Raw genomic sequence first — 24,522 nt, 5'->3', positions numbered from 1 at the left:
TAATTTTTATATAAATCAAGGAACTTGCTTGCAAGCAACAGAAATTAAGTCTCGTTATTTGAAATAGATAATCCATAATCTTCGGGACAGGTGGAGAACCAAGCTTGAAGCTTCACAGCCAGCAACAGTGCCTGAGTTATGCCATAGAACGGGAGGACCTTCTGAGCACTGCCACTGAGCGCTGCTCCTGGGTATAGATGTCCAGGCTAGCACCATCAATTCCCAGATGCTGAACATTAGTCATTAGAGCTAGAACCATTGCTGCCCCTGCTGCCTCTGCAAGACGGATCTCTATGAGCTGGTTACTTCTTCTAGCACTCTCCCCAGAAAAGATTTTGCACAGACCCTGCTACTTTGTGTTCCTAACTTGGGTTTCAAAGTCCGGACTGGTACATCTGATAGTGAAGCATGGGAAAGTGAGAATTTGGCATTTTCAACTTCTACTGGTACACATGAGTCATTCTTTTAACTCCCCAGTAAGAGAACCCCTTACCTTTGTCTTGTGAAATTGAGGTTTCAGAAGACAAAGGAAGACAGATTTTCTTACTAGGTAGCTAAGAAGAATGATGAATGTCCACCAAAATCTATATATGAGCAAGAAATATGCCTACATTTTGTGTATCAATGGAAAACATCACAGTCTCCAATAAACACAGGTGCAGAGAGCCAAAGCTGTCAAACCATACATAATCAGGTCTCCTGTCAGTGGTAAAAGACATGGGCTGGTTTGTGGAAGAAATTTTTCAGATTGAGAGTCTTCTATCCATAGACTAATTTTTCTTCTATACATTAGGCAAAAATAGTCAAGACTTAATTTCATTAGTTGATCACCTGGGTTCAGCTTTTCAAATTCTGTTTGAGGAAGATCATAGTTTGAGAGCCAGAACTTAGTCACAGGGGGGAGGAGAAGGAGAGGTTGAGGAGAAAAAGGAAGAAGCAGTGGTAAGATGGGAAAGGAGGAGGGGAAGTAAATCTTTCTAAAGGGAAAACTGTTCATTCAAACGTTTGTCAGGGTGGTCTCAAGGATAGCAACTAGTGGCCTATAACTGAATTCAATTCACATTTGTGTTTTATTTGGCTTTCATTAAACAACATTTTTTTTAAAATCTGGAGATTTCTCATAAAAATCTGGGTTTGTGGTTTCTCTTGAAAAATCAGAACTGGATTTCTGGTTTCTCTTGAAGAATCTTACCTGAACAACCTGTGTTCAGGACTGCCCTTGCATGCTCTTCTGGCACTAACTGGTCGAAGCTGAGTAATTGGTGGTTCTCATTTGGACAGGTGCCACAATCCCCACTATTCCCCACTACATACCCATAACTGAAGTTGTATGTCAGCCACTGCATGTCATTATGCTTTTATTGTCATTTGTCTTTGAGCAGAGAAATGTTTTTCTACCTATGTCTCTATCAAGAGTGTGTTTCAAGAAAACTGAAAGCATATTTCTTTGTGGAAATTAAAAGTATTTCTATATTTTCAACAAAGTGTCTCTGTCAAAAGTTCAATGCAAGATGTCCATGTAAAACAAACCAAAATGAGAATTATGAATATCGTGTGGAAAAAACATATATGGAAAATGTACATGATGAAAAATCTCATGATTTAAAAAAGGATGCGGGGACTAAACTTTCAATAAAGGCTGTTTCTTCAAGTGAATAAAAGAAGTACCTCAGCTCATATTAACCAGTCCATTTCACTCACTAGTGTTACCTTCTTAGGCTATGAGGCATATGAGTTTGTTACTGGTCTTTGCTGTTGGAGAGATTAATTCCCAGAATGTTTAACCAGATGGTCAGTTCCCAGGATAAAAGGGCAGGGAAGGAACTTTAGTATTTTATCATAAAAAAACCACCTCGGGCTTCCCTGGTGGCGCAGTGGTTGAGAGTCCGCCTGCCGATGCAGGGGACACGGGTTCGTGCCCCAGTCCGGGAAGATCCCAACATGCCGCGGAGCAGCTGGGCCCGTGAGCCATGGCCGCTGAGCCTGCGCGTCCGGAGCCTGTTGCTCCACAATGGGAGAGGCCACAACAGTGAGAGGCCCGCGTATGGCAAAAAAAAAAAAAAACCTTCTCCCCAAACTTTCTCGCTGATCAGTGTTGTGGGTTGAATTTTTGTTCCCGAAAAGGATATGTTAAAGAGCCAACATCCAGTGCCTGTTAGCATGACCTTATTTGGAAATCGTGTCTTTGCGGAAGTAATCAAGTTAAGATGAGATCATGCTCGATTAGGGTGGACCCTCATCTAGTATGTCTGGTGTCTTATAAGAAGAGGAGAAGGGACCCAGAGACAGACACATTAGGAGAACCGTGTCATGAGGCCTAGGGGAGAACTCCATTAAAAAGTGGAGAGAGAATGGAATAATGAATGTACCAGCCACGGTGCACCAAGGATTGCTAGCAACCATAAGAAGTTAGGAGAGGGACTTCCGTAGTGGTCCAGTGGTTAGGACCCAGTGCTTCCACTGCAGGGGGCGCAGGTTCCATCCCTGGTTGGGGAACTAGGATCCTGCATGTTGCACGCAGTGAGGCCAAAAAAAAAAAAAAAAAGCTAGGAGAGAAGCATGGAGCAGAGTCTTCTTCAGAGTCTCTAGTAGGAACCCTGCTGACACCTTGATTTTGTACTTATGGCCTCCAGAACTATGAGAGAATAAATTTCTATTGTTTCAAGCCACTGAATTTGTGGCATTTGTGATGGCAGCCCTAGGAAACGAATACAATCACTTTAGGAATATATTTGGATGGCTGGTCTTCACTCAAATCATCTTGTTTATTCTTCTGACTCTTCATTGTCAAAGACATCAATTTATAGCCATAGGTATCATGGCTTCCATATCAGACTGTGATTCTTTGATTTTTCTCTGCAGAAACTTAGGAACTTACTTTTTCTATCCATACAGAGTGCTTTAAAGCTATTAATTTGTGGCTCATGCCCAAGGTGAATCTCTGAGCATTCTCCACTGAGTGCAGACTAGTATGTTATGTGCTGTTTGCTAATTTGAAAGGCAGTTTAAACTTAACTTTTATCAGTATACTGTGATAAAGGGAGGCTCTCAATTGCTTGTTGACCTTGCTAAGAAGGTTCACCTTACCACTGAAGTAACAGTCTTTCTTCCTCTAAACCTGCCGCTTTTGCTCCTGTGGTGTTACCATTTCACTCCCTTGGAGAAGATAACGCGGTGGGTTGACTCATCTGAAGTAAATTGGCTAAGATTATTTTCTTGGTGACAGCTTTATTGTCATTCTGCAACACATTCTTGGATGCTGATGAACTTGTTAAACAGGGATGTTTTCCTCTATCTACAAGAAAAAAGAAATGTCTTGAAAAATGCAATTTTACTTTATGTTTCATATCAGACATCTACTCAGGAGCTAACCCATTTGCCCCAAAAGAGAATTTCACTGAGGTCTTAGTTTAAACTCTCTAATTTAACTTTCTGAAATGCAGACTCATTGATAGAAAACTAAGAAAGGATGTAGGCATCCAGATTCATTAGCTAGACTTCATTCACCCCCATAGTGTCATGTAATTATTTCTCAGATTATTTTATTATGCTTATGCAACCTTAAAAATGATTTAAGATGCCTTCCAATTTTCATGCTTTGCTTTAATTTTTGTGCATAAATTATTTACATTGTCACAAACTGGGATCCTTTGAAGTACACGTGGCAACTGAGGGGCTGCTGCACCCAGGGAGAAAAACTTTTAGGGCAAAATTCCTCAGAAATTGAAATTGCTTTGAAACAGATCTAGATCATGATTAATGATCTGTGATTGCTATTTGCTGCACTGTTCCAACCCTGGCTGTTTACCCAGCATTATAAAGGAGAGCTTCTACTGAGGATTTAGGACCAAGCACATTCAGTTTTCTTTCTTTTTTTCTTTTGTTATCCTTTGATACACTTTTCTCTATGGTCAATGTGTGCCCCACATTTATTTATATATTTAGATAGCTGTTTTTAATAACGTGATAAGGGGAAAGGATGGATAAATTAGGAGGTTGGAATTAATATATACACACTACTATATATAAAATAAACAATAACCTGATAAGCATCTGTGAGACTACCATGCAAAACTGAAGCTAAGATCTTGAAAATAATCTGCATGCAGCTGTATGGTTCACCCCTTTCATTCTATCCTCCAGCCAACCCCCTCCTTCTGACTCCTGTGTTCACCCCCTTGCTCTCATTTTCATTGCCTCTATAACCATTCCTAAAACACTATGTCTTTTTTAGTTATTTTCAGCTTTTAAAAGAGTATAATGCTTCATGTAATCATTTGAGACTTAGAATTTCACTTAATATATGACTAAGATTCATTTAGTTTGTTGCATGACACTGTAGTTCATTCATTTTAACTGCAATGTTCTATCATGTGAATATAGCACATTTTGTTTTCATAGTCTCCAGTGGGCTATTGGGTTATTCCCAAGTTTTTGCTATCATGAACAGCGCTGCTGTGAATATTGAGAATAAATCTACTATTAAACGGCTGCAAGAGGTTCTATTGTATATAAAATAGGAGTTGAATGGCTGAGCCTTCAGATATAAGAGAAGTCAGTAATAGACTATAAAAATCAAACTCTTTTCCAAAGTGATTGTGCTTATTTATATCCCTACCAGAAAAATATTAGATACTGTGGATCCTTTCTAACATTTGGAATATTCAGACATTTTAATTTTTGTGAATTGAAAGGATGTAAAATGGTATCTTATTATGGTATTAATTTTAATCTCTCTGATATAATAAACAGCTTTTCATGTTTATTGGTCATATGTTTCTTATTGTGTAGAGGACTCTAACATTTCTTTCCCATTATTCTGTATTTGTTCTGGATACTAAGTTATATTGTATTATATCTTTTTGATATTAATTTTTGTCCATTGTGTGTAATATAAATATATCATAAAGGAATGGGACCTGTATTTTCACTTTCTTATAAAACCTTAAGGTTTTTTTTTTCTGAACAAAATTATTAATTTTAATGTAGCATAATTTTTCAATTTTTCAATTTTTTACAGTAAGCATATAAGAAATCTTTTCATATCTCAAAGACTAAAATATTGTTATCTCTTATTTTCTAAGTGTTTTCATTTTTATTACTGATGTTTAAGTCCTAATTCATATGGAATAGATTTTGCATTTTTGTGTGAGGTAGGAATCCAATTTCATCTTCTTCTATATGGATAATAATTTTTTCCCTGATTTACTTACTGAGTAGTCTCTGCTTTCTTCATCTTACATAATATATCTGTCATGCCAAAGATCCACGGTCATATTATCTACCCATGATTACTATATTTCATAATCAATCCTGATATATAGTAAGAAGAATATTTCCCTGTTGTTCTTCTTCAAAATTGTCCTGGCTAGGCTTGGTCCCTTATTTTTTTTTTTTGCGGTACGCGGGCCTCTCACTGTTGTGGCCTGTCCTGTTGTGGAGCACAGGCTCCGGACGCGCAGGCTCAGCGGCCATGGCTCACGGGCCCAGCCGCTCCACGGCATGTGGGATCTTCCCGGACCGGGGCACGAACCCATGTCTCCTGCATTGGCAGGCAGACTCTCAACCTCTGCGCCACCAGGGAAGCCCAGCTTGGTCCCTTATTTGTCATACACATTTAGAATAATCTTTATAAAGTTCAATTAATAAAACATTTTGGAGAAGCTGTTTGAAATTTTATTGATCTTATAGATCAATTTTTGGAAAACTGACATTTTCATGATATTAAGTCTTCCTATCCAGAAACATAGTTTATATCTTTTTAGTTGGGTATTCTTGAATACTGCTTCATAGAGTTTTAGAATTTTTCCTTTATAGGTATTGGGCATCATTTTTTGGATTTATTCTTATGCACTTAATATTTCTTTGATACAGTTCTAAATGGAATCCTCTCTTTAATTATGTTTTCTATATTTTTCCTTCTGGAGAATAAAAATATATCTGACTTTTGTGTTAAGGTTATATCCATTCACATTATTAAATGCTGCTGTTATTTCTAATTATTTTTCTGTGCGTTTTCTGGGGTTTGTAGGTGAATGATAATATATCCAATATGGCAGTTTTATGTCATCCTTTCTAATTCTTGTGACTTTAATTTCTTCCATTTGCTTAATTCTCGTAGCTCGAACATTCAATACACTGTTGATTAGAAGTGATAATTGTGCTTCCTTGTCTTGTTCTTGATTTTAAAGCTAATACTTTAGAATAATATATGATTTTGGGAGACATATATTTTTTTGTCAGGTTAAGGATATGCTTTTCTATTCCTAAGTTACTACTAACTTACTTATTATCATGAATGAGGTTTGCATTTTACCAAATTTCTGCATGCATTGAGATGATTATATAATTTCTCTTTTAGCCCATTATTGTGGAAAATTACATTACTGGATTTTATAAACTATTCTGGCATACTTGGAATAAACCCAGTTTGGTCATAGTATATTATCTTCTTAATGCACTATTGTATTAATTTAAAAAAAATTTTTGTTTTTTAGGAATTTTGGTTCTATATTTATGAGTGAAATAGGCCCATAATGATTTGTCTGGTTTTGGTATCATACTTTGAACTGAGGAATAATCCTCCATTTCTGCTGATTAGGAGAATAGGTACGGAAATTTGTTGAAAGTTTGGTAGAACTTGTCTCTTAAAACCGACAGGGCCTCGTATTTTGTTTATAGATTTTTCTTTTTTTTTTTTTTTGCGGTACGTGGGCCTCTCACTGTTGTGGCCTCTCCCGCTGCAGAGCACAGGCTCCAGATGTGCAGGCTCAGCGGCCATGGCTCACAGGCCCAGCCGCTCCGTGGCATGTGGGATCTTCCCGGACCGGGGCACGAACCCGTGTCCCCTGCATTGGCAGGCAGACTCTCAACCACTGTGCCACCAGGGAAGCCCTTTTTATAGATTTTTTGATCACTGCTTCAATTTCATTAATGGTTATACAACTATTCAAGATTTTAATTTCTTCCTAGTAAATTATATTTTTTCCTTAGGAATGGCAAAGAGGTGTTAATATTATTTTCTCATCTTTTAATTCTTTATATTATCTGTGATTATATTCATTCATAACATTGCTTCCACTCTCTTCTCTCAAAGCGTTGACGGGGTAGGTTTATTTTGTTATAATTTTTATTAAAAGAACCAACTTTTTCCTTGTTGATCTTTTTAAAATGTTTCTATGAATTTCTGTTTATATATTTATTATCTCTTTTCTTATATTTTATTTGGTTTTACTTTATGGTTTCAAGTGGACTGCCTACCTTCTTAGTGTAAATACTTAGCTCTTTCATTTTGAGGCTTTAAAAATTTCTGACTTAAGTATTTAAGGTGATAAATTCCTTCAAACAACTGTGTTTGATGCATTCCACATATTTTGATATATAGTGTTTGCCATTCTCTTTATAAAATGTCTCATGATTTCTTCTTTAAGTTGTGAATGATTTAGCAGGATGTTTTTAAAATTTTCTGCTGTAAACACTTAGTTTTATTTGTTTCCTTTGAGGAACCCTGATAAATACAAACTCTAAACTCTATTTCCTGATCTATAAAAGTAGGATCTTAATAACAGGTACCTTGTAGCTTGTTTGGAGGATTCAGTGAGTTAAAGCATGTAAACCACTTAACACAGTTCTTTGCACATATTTGTCTATCCAAAATATTAGTCGGGTTTTTTTTTACAATATATTTATGAATCATTATATTTGTCCCAAATTGGAGATTTTAGGCTTTGTAAAGACACTCTCAGCATGCCTAGAGATAACATGCCTGGAAAATTGTGTATGAGGAGATATTTTTCATTTAATTCTGTATTAATGGAAAATAAGAATTTGGAAAATACTGCTACATGGACATACTATTATATTTTCCCATAGCTTAATATACCTCTCTTTTTGTATATCGGAAAAAAATCTTGTGTTCTCACTAATACAAGAGATAATCCAAATTCAACAGAGAAAATAAAAGTCATTCCTCACCATCCCTTAAATGAACATAAAATATTTCTGAACAATATGCACTTATACATTTATCTTAATTGAATAGCTGCAATCCATAATTAGTGAGCAGAAAATCAGAGGACAAAATGCTGGTAGGAATTTAACACAAATTTACTTGCATAGGTCTAAATTGTAGTTTCTATAATAAAAATAGAAAGGTTACCCTTTCACTTTTGCAGATAGCTAATTAGTATCCTTCCTCTAGTGTGAAAATGCTCTTGCTATAAACAAGACCCCATGCAAAAGTCTTGGCATAAAAATAATGCATTTACTTTGTGAGTTTAGTTTTCTCTATTTGGGCACAAACTGGAATTTTTTTAAAAAACCATAATCTGTATTTATACAGTGCCTCACAGTTTTCAAGGCATCTTCCTATTCACAATCTCATTTGAGCCTCACAGTTTTTGCTGAGGTAAATGTGCAAATGTTATGATATACATTTCACAGATGAAGAAACTGAAGCCCCTATCAGTAAAATGACTTATTCAGGATTGGCGAGTCTGTAAGTAGCAGAACCAAGGCGAAAGCCCAGATTTCCTAACTTTCAGTCAGTGCCCTTTCTAGTACTCCCTATTCTCAAATGTATTGTCCACTCCTTCCCTACATGCATTTTAATCTGAATCAAATTAGTCAACCTGCTTTATACATGCCCAGGTATTGTGTTCTTAAAGGCAGGGGGCTTTTGGAGGATACATCTAACTATTTATCTTCAACAAGAACAATGCTGTATCTTGCTCGTTTGCCATAAATGCTATGAACTATATTGAAATTGAAAATTATAATGCCCTGTTTTAAAAAGATGATTTTATTTAACTCACATAACAACATTTTGATGAGGAATTTGACTCAGTGGTATTAAGTAACTTGTCACACAGTCCATGAATATTGGAACCAGGAGCCAGGAATCATCCCTAGTCAGTCTGATCCCAAAGCCATGCCTTAATCACTGATTACACTATAGCAAAGGAATAAAGATGAAGGAATGAATAAGGTGAATTTGGTAGCAATGACATTTTCATGCACATTAGAGAAAAAGTAAAACAATTTTGACCTCAAAGCATTTATTTGGTCTAAGAATAAAAATAATTTTCTCAAGCATTTAGTTTTGCTCAATGTTTTACATATATTATTTTTAATTTCCACATCATCACCATTACACGTGACTTTGAGGTTCGTGATGGTTAAACAAGGTCTTGAGGAACTTGTTAGTGGAAGCCTGAAAGGCTTCAAGGAAGCTGTTGGTGAGGGCTTAAGGGAGACTGAGCAAAATGTTATTAAACCTGAAGGAATGAAGATCCTTATAAGATAGCAATTCAAAATTTTTAAATAATGTCATCTATAGGAATGTGAAAAATGAATAACGTTCTTAATGTACGGATGGACCTGGCTAAGGATATTTTCAGAAATAATGTTTAAAGTGTTAGCTGGTTTCCTTTAGCTACATATTATAAGATTAAAATCTAGAGAAATGAGCTAAAAAGGAATTATTTAGTTTTTGAATAGTATCTAGAAGAACTGTAAAATATCCAAGACTTTCTGTGTTTGAAAATACAAATATTTATCACCCCAGTCTCTTGGAGGGCAGATGAAATCCAGGGCACTATCAGGAAAATGTGGTCTTAGTGTAAATAATTCAAAAGTGGAACTATAAGACTTTTTGCTAGGACCTCAGAAATATTTAAAGGTGGTGCTTCATAATTCTTCTCATTCAAAAAGGAATCTTTACGGTTATAGCTCATAGACCCTCTCTGTTCAACAGCTGAGTTTCCAGGAATCTTAAGAAATTTGTCCACCGTAGCCTCACACCAGACCCTGAGTAGATCAGACCTTAGGAAGAGATTTGTGTGACTTTTGTTCAGTGGAGTAGATTTATAATTGATACATAAAAAACTGACAAAGTTTGTAAGGTAACTATATTGACAGAAACACCACCAGCTCGAGCTAAAAGTGAGAGAGCAAAATTAAAAAAGGCTCTTGGACCTCCATATTTTAATGGGCAGAAAAGAGGCTGAGAAAAGTACTCTGCAAACATAGGGTTATTTTTATGGAAAGGAAAAGGTGACTAAAAGGGAGAATCCAGAGCCTAGAGGCTACAGCTAAGATCAATGGAGAAAAACTCTCATAAACTAGGACAGGACTATAATCTAGGAACCGGCAACACGTGCCCATCTGGATTTCAGAATTATTATGAGCCAGGATAGCTATGTGCCTCCCACTACCCTTTTATAACACAAGTATCTATGTGTTTATTCTATGCCCATCCTAGCATTGCATGCTGGGTTGTTGTAAGGACGCATACATCTATTTATCTTCAATAAGAACAACACTGAGTCCTGCTAATTTGCCAATAAATGCTATGAACTATTGAAAAATTATAATGCCCTGTTTAAAAAGATGATTTCATTTAACTCTCACATAACGACACTTTGATGAGGACTCTGACCCAGCGGTATTAAGTAACTTGTCACACAGCCTGTGAGTATTGGAGCCAGAAGCCAGGAGTCATCCCTGGTCGGTCTGATTCCAAAGCTATGCTTTAATCACTGATTACAGTAGAGCAAAGGAATAAAGATGAAAGAATGAATGAAGTGAATTTGGTAGCGATAGCTGGGTTAGCTGGTCTCTTTAGTTCACCAGTTTTCAGATAAGAGGAACCATGCTGATGACTCTTCTCCACACTTGAACTTAGTTTAAGTGACAAAATCCTGAATTTGAGCCAGAGACAGATACTATAATGGAATGATTCTTTGAGTACTATTTAAAGAGAATTTAAAATGGATAACCAACAAGGACCTACTGTATAGCACACGAACTCTGTTCAATATTATGTAACAACCTAAATGGGAAAAGAATTTGAAAAAGAGTACAGGTATATGTATAACTGAATCACTTTGCTGTACCCCTGAAACTAACACATTGTTAATCAATTACACTCCAATATAAAATGTTAAAAAAAAGAGAATGAGTATATTATACATGTGGAAGGAATGCAAATAATTTGTGATGAGAAGACAGAGTGTGGAGGTTTGGAAATATGCTACACAAAATCTTTGACATTACTTCTTTCAATAGATGGTGACTATGTCCACTCCCCCTGATGGGCATAATATTTGTAGATATGGTGTAAGTTGTATTGTTATGTATATATCAGTCTGCTAGGGCTGCCATAACAAGTACCACAGACTGGTGGAGTAAACAATAGGAATTAATTTTTTCACAATTCTGGAGGCTAGAAGTTTGAGATCAAGTTGTTAAGCAAAGTTTATTTCTTCTGTTTTTCTCTTCTTGGCTTGCAGATGGCTGTCTTCTCCCCGTGTCTTCATTTGCTCTTTCATCTGTGTTTGTTTGTGTCCTAGTCTCCTCTTCTTAGAAGGATACTAGTTATATTGGATTAGGGCCCACCCTAATGGCCTCATTTAACCTTGATTAGCTCCATAAAGGTCTTATGTCAAAGTACAGTCATATTCTGAGGGACTGGGGGTTAGGATTTCAACATAAGAATTTTGATAGGGAACAATTCAGCACATAACTCTCTCTTTCTCTGTGTATATATATTTATAGATAACCTCTATCTATCTATCATCATCATCACCATCTCCATCTCAGGGAGGGTTAAGCAATTTAACATGCTGACTTTCACCTCATAAACACATTTTGTGATATCTCTTCTTGCATTCTCTGAGGCACTTGCATTTCATCTAGAAGTGATTTCAAATCTTTGCTGAGAGTATCATTCCTAAAAGAATAGTATCTCATTGACAATGCTTCTTCTAGTTTTACCCTTGAGGAAGGAAACAGGGGGAAGAAATCTATCATTCTTTCTCTCTGTTACAGCTGAATATTGGATACCACGGTGCCATCTTACCAAACAGATTTTGTAAATATTTAGTTGAGTTGATCATAGGGGCCCAAGATCTGCTCACCAGACATTCTAATTTATGTATCTCAACACTTTGAAACACGTCAAGTTCAGAGAATCCTCAGTGAAAAGAATACTGAGCCTTCATAGAAAATACTTGTGCTGTGTTTCCTCTTTGTGAGAGAAGCACAGAATAGTCACAGAAGAAATAAACCGAAGAAGATAAAAAAATTTCCTTAGAAGCATTTCTTTTTCTACCTTATATCTAATAAAAGAGAAAGAAAAATTTGGTGTTTTCCTTGCTAGAGAAAAATGCCTCTACATTGTAAATATGAACTGTTTAGATGATAATGCAGTGTGCTAGATATCAAAGCGCTTTTTATATTAGCTGAGAAACTTTCAGAGTCTTATGAAGAAGTAGAATTATTTTGTGGAGCAAACCAAGGCTTTATCTGAGGAATATGTTGTACTCTTGGATGGGACACTATTAAAAATAATAAACCACATCAGTGGCAAAGGCTAAAATAAACTTCAGCCAGAGAGAATCAAGTGAAATTGTAACAGTTTATGTCGCATGACTCCAGGTCAGCCAGATTAAAGTCTATGAGACCAAACATTCTCTCTGAATCTCTGGACATTTTCCTTGTTGTGGGTTGGGTCTCTGTTGCCCACTAGCAATGATTTTATTTTATATATTAATGTGTGTAGGCACAAGCAGTCTTAGCTCCTGGTGATACTGATGTTCATGGTGCTCCTGTTGAGAACCACTGACTGAGGCCATCTTGGGGTTTCACTTGCAGTATTTTATGAATCTGGTCTTATGTTCTCGTCTTCTCTCCTCCATTTCCAAAGACAGAGAAATAAACAAATTAAGTAACAGACCTTGGTCCTGTCAGTGTGTTCTCTCATCTGCTTCAGTAAGTAATTTGCATGTGAGATGGCCTGGGTAGTTTGTAGGGCTGGCTTAATTTTTCTCTGGATACTCTGTACCTCCTGGCAGAGACCTTCCTTGATCACTTATTATCATCTGAATATTTATCTGCCCCCTTTCTTCCCTGTCAAAACACTTTCTCTCCTTCATTCTACTCATTATAACATGCAGTTATTATTTTTTCTGGTCTATGGATTGACCCATTTGCTCCACTGCAATAGAAGTTCCATGAAAGCTCAGGACCATGCTTTTCTTGTTCAGCTTTATAGTCCCAGAGTATCCATTAAATGTATATACTAAACCGATATATATATTTATTAAATAATGAAGGATTATGGGAAAGCAGCTGCAGTGTGGGGTTTCTTATGTGGTTGTTATATTTTTCTGATTAACCACATTTAGTCCTTACCAAAGATTCTGGCTTATAACAGAATTCAAAGTCATAATATCCACCTCTGGATTTCAGAGAGAACTTATAAGAATCATTTTCTTTCAGATATATACCCAGAAGTGGAATTACTGGGTCATATAGTAGTTCTATTTTTAGTTTTTTGAGAAACCTCTGTACTATTTTCCATGGTGGCTGCAGTAGTTTACATTCTCACCAATAGGGATTGTAGAGGGAGCAAGCGTTCCCTTTTCTCCACATCCTTGCCAACATTTCTTATTTTTGTCCTTTTTTTGATGATAGCCATTCTGACAGGTGTGAGGTGATATCTCCCTGTGATTTTGATTTGTATTTCCCTGATGATGTCGAGCACCTTTTCATGTGTTTATTGGCCACCTGCATTTCCTCTTTAGAAAATGGTCTGTTCAGGTCTTCTGCCCATTTTTTAATTGGGCTGCTTGTTTTTTTGATGTTGAGTTGTTTATATATTTTGGATATTAACCCTTTATCATTTGTATCATTTGCAAATATTTTCTCCCATTCTGTAGGCTGTCTTTTCATTTTGTCAATGGATTCCTTTGCTGTGTAAAAGCTTTTAAGTTTAATTAAGTCCCATTTGTCTATTTTTGCTTTTATTTACTTTACTTTAGGAGACAGGTCCAAAAAAAATATTGCTATGATTTACTTCAAAGAGTTTTCCGCCTATGCTTTCCTCCAGGGATTTTACTGTTTCTGGCCTTACATTTAGGCCTTTAATCCATTTTGCATTTATTTATTTATTTATTTATTTATTTATTATTATTTTTTTTTTTTTTGCTGTACGCGGGCCTCTCACTGCTGTGGCCTCTCCCTCTGCGGAGCACAGGCTCCGGACGCGCAGGCCCAGCGGCCATGGCCCACGGGCCCAGCCGCTCCGCGGCACGTGGGATCCTCCCGGACCGGGGCACGAACCCGCGTCCCCCGCATCGACAGGCAGACTCTCAACCACTGTGCCACCAGGGAAGCCCTTGCACTTATTTTTGTATATGGTGTTAGATATTGGTAGGAGTTTGGGCTCTGGGATCAAATGCTTTAAGACAGGTCCTTCAAGGCACATTATCTGATTGGGATTGGGTAAGGTTCATGATGTAGTATTTCTGGTTTGGTGGACACAGGGAAGCAAGAGTCTTAACAGGAGTTTTGATAAATAAACAGCTGTTTGATAAGTGAGCTGTTTGGCCAAGTCAACAACTCATTGTTCCTAGAGCAGGGATTGTTTGCCCAGATGAGCAAACTATTCATTCAAAAGTATTGGCTTTTAGGAAATTCCTAAAACCAATAGTGAAGTTATTTATTGGTTTACAGCCTTATCTTCCTGGCCAAGAATCTTCTGGAACAAATAAGAAGGAGTCATGTTGACACAAGTGGCTTCAGATCCCAATCCCCATAGTAAAAGCTGTGTGGATGCAGGTGATTTGGGTTCTCAAATTAAATGGAGAGGATGGAGAATGCCATTTTGTTGTAAGGACTCTGAAACCATTGGGATGGTAGGTGGGTTTGAGAGGGATCAATCAGAAAGAAAGTCAATTTTTTTTCTGCGGCACGCGGGCCTCTCACCGCTGTGGCCTCTCCCGCCGCGGAGCACAGGCTCCGGACGCGCAGGCTCAGTGGCCATGGCTCACGGGCCCAGCCGCTCCACGGCATATAGGATCTTCCGGGACCAGGGCACGAATCCACATCCCCTGCATCGGCAGGCGGACTCTGAACCACTGCGCCACCAGGGAAGTCCAAGAAAGTCAATTTTGGAGATGTTTCAGGTGCATGCTAAGATTTAAAACAAGTCTAGAACTTCCTTGAATGTGAGAAGTATTTTTAACCCAAGTGTATATACTATAACAGTCTGTTTTATTCATGAAATCCAAGACCTCCATTGTCTCAGGATATTAATGGAAACCTTCCATATTCCCATTCAAAGGTATGACCATGTGTTAAGTCATTGTTTGTCACTTGGTATTCCAGCTTCTGAGGTCAGTTATTTATATGGTTCTGTTTGCTTGTTGGTTTGCTTGCTTGTTTCCTTGTTTGTTTTGCTCCTATCCTCACTCCACATGTATAATAGTTGAACAGTATGACCCATCCTTCCTTCAAGACAGTAGGTTTTATGATCCCAGCAAATCATCACTGGTTGTCTGGCCCCTCATCACAGTTCCTCCTTCTATAACTTACAGCAGTTTAATCACCATTGGCCTTTGCTCCTACATGGACTAGTTGATATAAAAGTAAATTCTGGAGATTTGACAGAGGAGATTAAGTGGCCTCAACCTGTGTCTTTCTATCACACTAGGGTTACAACATATGCCCTAGTGTTGAACTGAGTTGAGTCATGGTTAAAGGGTAAACAGTTTTTGAGTTAGTGAAGGGCTACTGTTGCAGATGGGGACAGGTAAATACCTTCCATTCATAAGAAGTTTCAAAGGGATAGGTGCATAAAACCAGAGAATACATGAAAGGAAATATTTAACCAGCCCTGGCAATCCCTGGATTTGATTAGTTGTTCTGGGGCTCTCTTACTCTAATACATGAAATCTACCTGACACTCAATACTTTTGCTGGTTAGGATTTGGAACTGACCTTTCTGAGATTTCCTTGAGAATTACTACAGGAAGTTATGAATTATTCAATCAAATGTTTTGAATGAGGTGTGACCAGAGGAATAAATCAAATATTTTCTGGTTAGAAAGCAAACCCCTTGTCTAGAATGTCTCCTCACAGACAAGAAAACTTGCAGAAAGAGTAGTTAGTACTTGCATTCCCAGAGCTTTCCAGATATGTGACAGTAAGTACTGTACGCCTTGAAGAATAAACTGGAATTTTAAGCTGTGCTCTGGAAGAGAGATTCTGCAGCTAGGTCCAAGCTTCACTCCATTCTTACTTATTCTCTCACTGAAAGGCATTACAGAGAGCTTCAACTTTGATTGTTCCCTACTAGAATAGCACATCTGACTTTTCTTGTGTCACTTAGAGGAGTACTCCGTAATATATTTGGCTTCTATTTTGGTCATATATTGTCTTATCTCCTACAATACTAAGGGGATTTAAGCTCACAGACTTGATGCATTCATGCAATTTTTAGTAGGTGCCAACTACATGACAGTTCTGTGATAGTTACTAGGGAAACAAAAAGGAAGACATCATGCCTGTCCTCAAATAACCTATTTAAAAATTATCATTTTACTCATGCATTTTACTTCTTAAGTCCTTCACATCTTATCTCATATGCTATACACATTCCACAAATACATCTAGTCCTTAGTTAAACTGACATTTGTTGTTTAAGAATGAGGACTTTAAAGAGCTAGGATCAGTTCCCCCAAGGTGAACTTAGGTACTAAAGTTTAGTCCTCATTTATATGTTTTTACAAATATAAATGAAGTAAAGCATATAAAGTTGTTAGTATAGTATGTGGAATATAATAGCTGCTCCACAAATGTGCAATCTTATTAGTCATCATTATCTAATTCAGGGTTTATAAACGTCTGTAAATATTTTCGGCTTTGTGGCTTTATATATGGTCCCAGTAACAACTACTCAACTTTCACGTCATGGACAAAAGCAGCCCCAAATGGTATGTTAACAAATGGTGTGACCATGTCCCAATAGAACTTTATATGTGAATGCTGGGGCATGAACCATCGTTTTCCGATCTAGTTCAACTTTCCAAATTTACAAAAGAGAAAATGAAAACTACAGCAGAAAAACAAATTATCGTGCATACCATATACATGTTTGTCTTGTTGAAAGAATTACATTTGCACCATTTTCCCTGTCAGTTGAAACGCTGATAGTAAGTTTACATAAATCAGGCAGAAACTTCCTGCCACTTCCCTTAATGGGATTCCCAATTCTTGCTTTTATTGTAATAGTTGAGTCCAAAGTCTAAGGTAATAACAATAACACCATTATTTGCGTCTCAGATGAAATTGCCTTTTATTTCAAAACTGAAAAGACTAAGAAAACTAGATTGTGCCAAATAGAAAGGAATGAAATTCAGTTTTTATTGACCACTGTCTTCAGTGTAGGAGAGCTCATGATCTGCCACTTTTTTCAGTCTAAATATTGCTATACTTCATTTTATATTCTGTTTCCAATATTACAGGTTTCCTTCTTTTTGGTGTAAACATAATTTTTTGGTATCTTTTCTTCTTTGGTCACAAGCAATAGTGTTATAATTAACAAAAGGAGTTCTTACGGGAATTATAATCAGAAATAAAGAGGCAGAAAATAATTTCTTATTTTGGGAGAAGTTATTTTCAATTCTGCCTCTCATATCCTTATCTAGTCTCATATTCATATGTGTATTGGCAATGGCACTTTGCTTTTGTTGTGTTGAAAACTCCTCTTTTAAGGTATATAAGTAGTTTGCAGTTAAAAGTGACATACTTTGGTATTTCTGGTATTTTAAGGGTAATCATTCCAGCGTGATGATCTTTTCTCCAATACTTGGCATAAAAGGAATGGTGTCAATATTGACACACTTCATCCAGATGATTTTTATTTTTCCCTGAGAATATAAAACAATCTCAAGTTCTATTAAGTGAAAAAGCAAAAGATAGAACAGTGTGTATGTAGGGCTAAGTTCTTAAAAAGAGGTGTGTGTGTGTATGTCTGTGTGCCCAGAAGAATTAAAAAAACGTGTAAAAATGGTTGCTTCCGAGAAGGCAGACGAAAGAACAGACAATGAGAAGAACTTTTATCTGATTACTTTTTCTTTAACATCTTTATTGGAGTATAATTGCTTTTATATGATTTAAAAATTTTACATTATAGGTATAAATAAAGTATTCAAAAATTATATTAAAATTATACACATACCCTAATGCCCAAGGATCTGCTCAATATGACCAATCAGGTCACAGTTTTGGGGGGTTGGACTCAGGCTTTTGAAATTTAAATTATTCAGCTGATTCTGATGATCAGTCACTTTAGGAACCACTTAATTATTCCACTCACTTGGTGCTTATTTCCTTGTACCGGAGTGTACATGTGAGAATGTCACTTTTATCCCCCTAATTAGAGAAGCATATGGGGGACATCTTTTAACCTCCTAACTAGAGAATCGTATAAGGGTATATCTTATATTTTGTTTTCTTTAAAGTTTTCAGCTCAGAGAGGGTATTCAATGAATATTTGTTGATGACAATAGTACAGAAGAATAATGCCCATGCCTCTACTATATTTTATTCCAGAGTAAATGAGTTTTTAGAAATACTTTAAATACAATAGTATTATGAGAATTAAAAAATATCACTTACTATATATGAAGGGCCAACTATCAACAAGTGCCTACAATAAGAAACTCTTTGGTCACTGTGACCAAAGAGTGAAGTTCAAAGCTAAGACCATAGGTGAAGTTCAAAGCTAAGACCATAGGTGAAGTTCAAAGCTAAGACCATAGGACTTAGAGCTGGGTCAAACTTCATATTCTACATGAATGAGTAGAAGCAGCATCCAAAAAAAGTGTGGTTACCAGATTCCAAAAAGCTCTGTTTTATTCCAGAGAGCATACAAAGCCCACTGCTCATGAGGGAAAATACTGTCCCCCTTCTTCAGAGTGATATATGTGGCAGCCCCATAGTTCCCAACTTTCTCTTCCACTTTGAATCCTATGTTAGTGTTTATAGAGATAGCTGATGTGATTGTTAAAGCTGTGTGGTCACCAATGAACATCTGATTTCCATCAGTTTTCTTAATGAACACAGCCATTCATTCCCATTCCACCCTCAAAGCTGTCTGGAATCCTAAGAAATTCTTTGATGTGCTTTCCAACTTCCCTAGGATCCCAATGCTGTCATACACCCTGAATATAACCCTCTTTTCATTCCAATGATCAACCACTTTGGTGGAGAAGGGATGTGGGCCTCACAGGGGACAATCCAAGAAAGCCCTTTGGATGAGGTTCCCTGAACAGTGAGGGAGATGATAGCCTAGAACCCGGAATCCAGAGTTCTGGGTAGTTCAAAGCGCAACAATCTTGTGCCGTACATATTTTTATGACCCCAATTTTACAGAGGAAGGAAATTTGAAGCTCAGAGAGCAAAGTCATTTACTGGATGTCACATACCATAGGAGGCAATGGGACATGGATCAGAGCCCAAGTCCCCCTGTACTGGGGAATGACTGAGTGGGTCAGTACCCTTGGTGCACTGGCAGTGTCCAGATCGAAACAGCATCTCCAGCAGGCATTGCCAGGGACCTTCCCTAACTTCTGTGGAAAAGGTGGTGCTGCAGGGAAGAAGGTAGTTACAAGGAGGAGGAGTGAAGGAGTGGAGACAGCAGCCCAGATAACTTTTATAAGCATGATGCATCCCCATGAAGTAATGGAGCCTTTTATTACAATAAGTCACGTGATAGTCAGCTTTATTTATGCCTCATGCTTTTTGGAAGGACAGCCTAAGATGGTCCAGACATATGCTATCATGAAATACATAAAAGAGTCAAAATATTTGGCTACTGTGGTTTTGAAACCATCAAATATCATCAACGAAAACACAGATCTAGATGGCAGTGTGTCAACATTTACCCTTTCCAGGGGACCTTTTCCTTTTAACATTTCTGTGCATCCATCTGACCTCATTTTCCTCGAGCCTAAGAAATTCTCTTTATTGTTAATTTTAGTTCAAGCATTTAGGTAACAATTTCTCTGTGGTTCTGTTTGTCTGAAAATGTTTAGTTCAACTTTATGTGTTGATGGATATTTTTATAGGATATAAGATTCTATTAGGACAATTATTTTTCTTTCAAAACTTTAACAATGACATTACTTTGTCAGTTGGCTTTTGTAGTTTCTGTTAAGAAATATCAATCTTATCTTGCTCTTTTGAAGATGATGTGTCTCTATTACCCTTGCTCATTTAAGATTAAAAATCTTTGATTTTTAACAACAGTTTGAAAATGCATCCACTTGCTATTTTTTAAATTAAATTTTATTTTTTTGCATTTGTCCTGCTTAGGGCTTCCTGGGGTTTTGAATCTGTGAGATAGTGTCTTTCATCAGTTCTGGAAATTTCTTAGGCATTAAACATGGAGTAGTGCTTCTAGCACATTCCCTGTTTCATTTTCTTCTGAGAATCCAATTCCACTTATGTTTGAATTTTTTAATCTTTTCTCTAAAATTCTGTTCTGTTTTTTTAAAATTATTTCTGTGGAAGAGTCCTTTTTCTAACAAGACAATCTTGAGCATGGGGCTTCCCCTGGTGAGAAAGAGACTTATCAATCTACCCATTGTAAGGAAACCTGAGGCTCCAGGGGCATTAATTTTATTTCTATTCGTCCCACAAATTCTTTGTGTTAGAAGATAAAAATCAAGGAAGATTAGTTAAAAGTAGGTAAATTATATGGGCTTTTGGGGAGAATGTTATGAAAATCAGGGATTCGTCCAGAAAGAGCAGTATTAGAATAACTATTATTTCATAAATGCAGAACAGATTAAAAGAGGGGAATTTATACCAAAGAAATAGTACAAAAGTTTCCAGAATTGAAGGACATAAGTCTCAATAGTGGAAGAGTCCAGTAAGTGACTGCCACAATGGTTGAAAATGACTTGCACTTAGGCAAATCACTGTGAAATTTCAGAATCCCAGTGCTGAAGGGATGAGGCTAACAGCTCCCAGAGAGAAGGCCAGCTATGAAGGACTGAGGATGAGAATGGCATTGGAATTCTCGTGATCAACACTGGAAAAGAAAAGGCAGTAGATAAATGACTCAGCTTTTGAGAAAGCACCAATATCCAGTTTTGACACACCAGTGAGGTGTTTTGCTTTCAAGCCCTTTGGCTGGTGTCTGGAAATTCCATTTTCAAATGACAATAGTTGAAAGAGATTTATAGATCAGGCACAAAAATAGTTTGAAATAATAAAACAGCTTAGTGAAGCAAATTCACATAATCAGGTTTCACTTTTCAGAGAAACCATCAATATTCTCTAGGATATACGTAGGTACAAATGCCCTGGTGCAAAATCTCACCAATAGATGTACAGTTTTAATGATACTGGCTGAATGAGTGTTGAGCATCCTTGAAACCTCAGTTCTTTGCCTTGGAGTTTTTTCTTAAACAACTTTTACATCCCAAAAGGTAGAATAAACATAACAGTGTGCTACTCTTACATATATTTGAAATATCCAAAATAATACATTATAGTGCTTATAAAACATTTTACATACAATGTATACAACTATATATTTTATTATGTATTATACTATTTTATAATTTTTCTCCAATACAAAATGTTAATCTACCTTTTTTTATATTTTGTTATTGAATAGTTTTGGATTTGCCTGCAAAATTTATAAAAGTATGTTATTCTGTAAAATTTTTGCTTTTGTTATTTTTCATGTGGACAAATAATCTTCATGCATACTTCATTAGGTAGCAGTCAGAGGTCAATTTCTCATTCATTCTTATTCACATGAGTTATAAACTCATTATTGCATCATAACCCAAATTTTCCTCATTCAAAATGAAAACCATTGAGCCACATATTATACTGATATACAGAGCCATATGTAGGACTTTCCAAATAGCAGCTTTATTTTCAATGTACCAATTGAATTTTTAATCACAATGAGAGCAGTGGGGGTAAACATCACTTTGTTCAGTGTTTCCTATTGGTCCCAAGTTGAAACTTGTTTTAAAAAGATAATATGTATTGGAGTGTAGTTTGCACACAATAAATTGAATTGATTCAGAGGTTTAATAAGTGTAAATACTCATGGAATTACCCACTAAGTTAAAATATAGAACATTTTCATCAACCCAAAATTTCCTGTGTACTTTGCAAACTATACTACCACCCATCCACTTTCAGCTCCAAGCAAACACTGATAGGTTTTCTGACACTATGGCTTTGTTCCTCCTGTTTTAGAACTTCAAATAAATAGTCATACAGTATGAACTCTATTTTGTCTTGATTTTTGCTTTTTTCACTCAGTATAGTGGTTTTTATATTTGTGTATGCATCTGTAGTTAAAACTGCTATGGTCTCTTTTGTGCAAGTCTTTATGTGGACATATATTTTCACACACATACAATATCAAAAGATTTGAACAGGTACTTCATAAAAGAAAACATGTGAAAGGCCAGTAAGCACATGAAGGAATCAAAGAAATGAGATGTTACTAGGTATCCACTAGAATGGATAGAAGTAAAAAAATACTAGCTCACATCAAATATTCATTAGTATGGGGAGCAATCAGAACTCTAATATTCTGTGCATTGTAACATATAAAAGTATACCATAATGGAAATTAGAATTAATAATTGGGCAATACGGGAAAAAAATAATGAATTTTTTGACTAGGGTTTCTGGAATCAATAAGCTTGAATGAAAGGAGAAGCTGCAAATATTGGGATATTGGGGATGACAGTGGTGATAGTAATTGGAGGCTGAATTGGGATGGAGGAAGATAACTGTAAGTGAGAAAGTTAAGAAAAAGAGAGATCAGAGTCATGAATGGATTATCCAAGAGTATCTCAAGTGTTTTCAAGGATACACTTGATTGGAGAAGAGGTGAAGACAGATATCATGAGCACCTTAACATTTTAAAAGAAATGGGGAGGTCAGGAAATGACATTTACAAAAAAGGGAAAGGGTAGTGGTTGTTAGTTACAATGATTAAAACTTCAAAATCTACGATCTAAGATTTTTTGTGTGTGGGAAAAGGATAAAAAAATGGCTTGGAAGTGAAAATGGGGCAAGGAGTACTCTGCCTACTTCTTTACCTTGAGGTGCTTGGTGTGTAGGAGAAAAAAGTCACTCTCCACTTGAGAGGCCTCAGGGCAAGTGGTATACTTATGGAAAGACCACATTCAGTAAAGTGGGGAAAAAATGGTTAATAGAAACTTCAAAGAAGTTAAGGATATCAAGGTTTTTAATTTTAATTTTTGTTTTTTAATAAGTCAGTCTGTATATTTCAGAGGATACAGTGGAAGGATGTGGGAGGAGGGGGAGATTAGGTTAGTTAGTGAAATGTGCAGCCAAGTGTGGGTGATGATAAAGAACTGGACGGGGTGTTGGGGCTTCTTATACTCACAGAAATAAAGAGTTTGTAACTTTAATGTCAGATGGTAACCTCTTTTTGCAGCTGAGAGAAGCAATGGCCTCTGTCTGGGAGCCCTTATGTGACTGTTCTATTCTTTTCCAAATGGTACAATATCAAAGTGCCTCGGAGAATGGCCAATAAAAGTGTTCAATATTCTATCTCATGAAGATGTTTTAGGGTCCTAACAATGTTACCAGAATTTTTGATACGTTACACCAGCTGCAACACATACACTAAGCTATTGGTTCTGGGAAATAAATAGCATTAAACTATATTAAAAATTTTATTCAAGGTCAGATTTCAGGTTGGGTATAAGATGGAGAAGTAAATTCAGAAAGCAGCAGTGTTGGTCATATTGTTAAGCAAGAAAGTGTTAAACATGTTTTATTTGTTTTGATGATACTATATCAGAGCATCCATCCTTTGTGAAAAAGATTATAATTTGGGAAATGAAGGAAATAATTAAAATCTGTAAATTTTAAGATGTTCACTGTTGTTTTAAAACTGTCTTCCTAATAATATTCCTGAGAGCTTGTCCTATATTCAGCATATGGACCCCATGAGTAGGCACTGATATTGATGAAAGAAACACATAGGTGAACTTTGCCTTCCTTAGTCACAGATGGAAATTGGTGAAATGAAAAAGACTCAGTAACCGCGACCTTTTTACAGCATGAATATGGAAGTTTGCCACAATCCTTCTTCGTTCACTGTTTGGCTGTTTTGCTTAATATGTCAGCCTACATGTCTCTATTGAAGTTGGCTGGGGAATAAGCCTTTGGGTCAGTCTGTTCTCCTTACACCATACTATGGCCTCTTGAAAGAAAAGGAATGTAGCTAACATTTCGGAAAGGTCCTATGAGTTACTTCCCACGTTATTACTTGCAGTCCTCACAGTCCTCTAAGGGAGATATTACTATCACCAACCTCACAGTTAAAGAAAATGAGGTTCAAAAAGTTAAGTGAGTTGCACAAGGGTGTGCAACTCATAATGCTGGAGTTGGGACTTGAAAACAAAAGGCAGTATTTCATCCCTGTATTTTGGGGCTCTCAGAAAACCTTCTGCGTACCTAAGATCTAGGTTCTCAGGGCAGAGACACCAGCAAACAGAGTCTGTAAGTGGGAGGTGTCCCCCAGCATTTTATCTAGGCTACATGGAGTCTATAAATTCCTTTATACAATTGATGGACTTATATAGAAATAATTTGTTTCATCAGCTGCCCAAGGGAGCCTGCAAATGCCCTACATACGTTATAGGACTGCTCTGAGGT

The sequence above is a fragment of the Phocoena phocoena genome, chromosome 5 (assembly GCF_963924675.1).
Source record: "Phocoena phocoena chromosome 5, mPhoPho1.1, whole genome shotgun sequence".
Classification (NCBI taxonomy): Eukaryota; Metazoa; Chordata; class Mammalia; order Artiodactyla; family Phocoenidae; genus Phocoena; species Phocoena phocoena.
The sequence above is the reverse complement of the archived record's forward strand: the minus strand, read 5'-3'. Positions refer to the sequence as shown.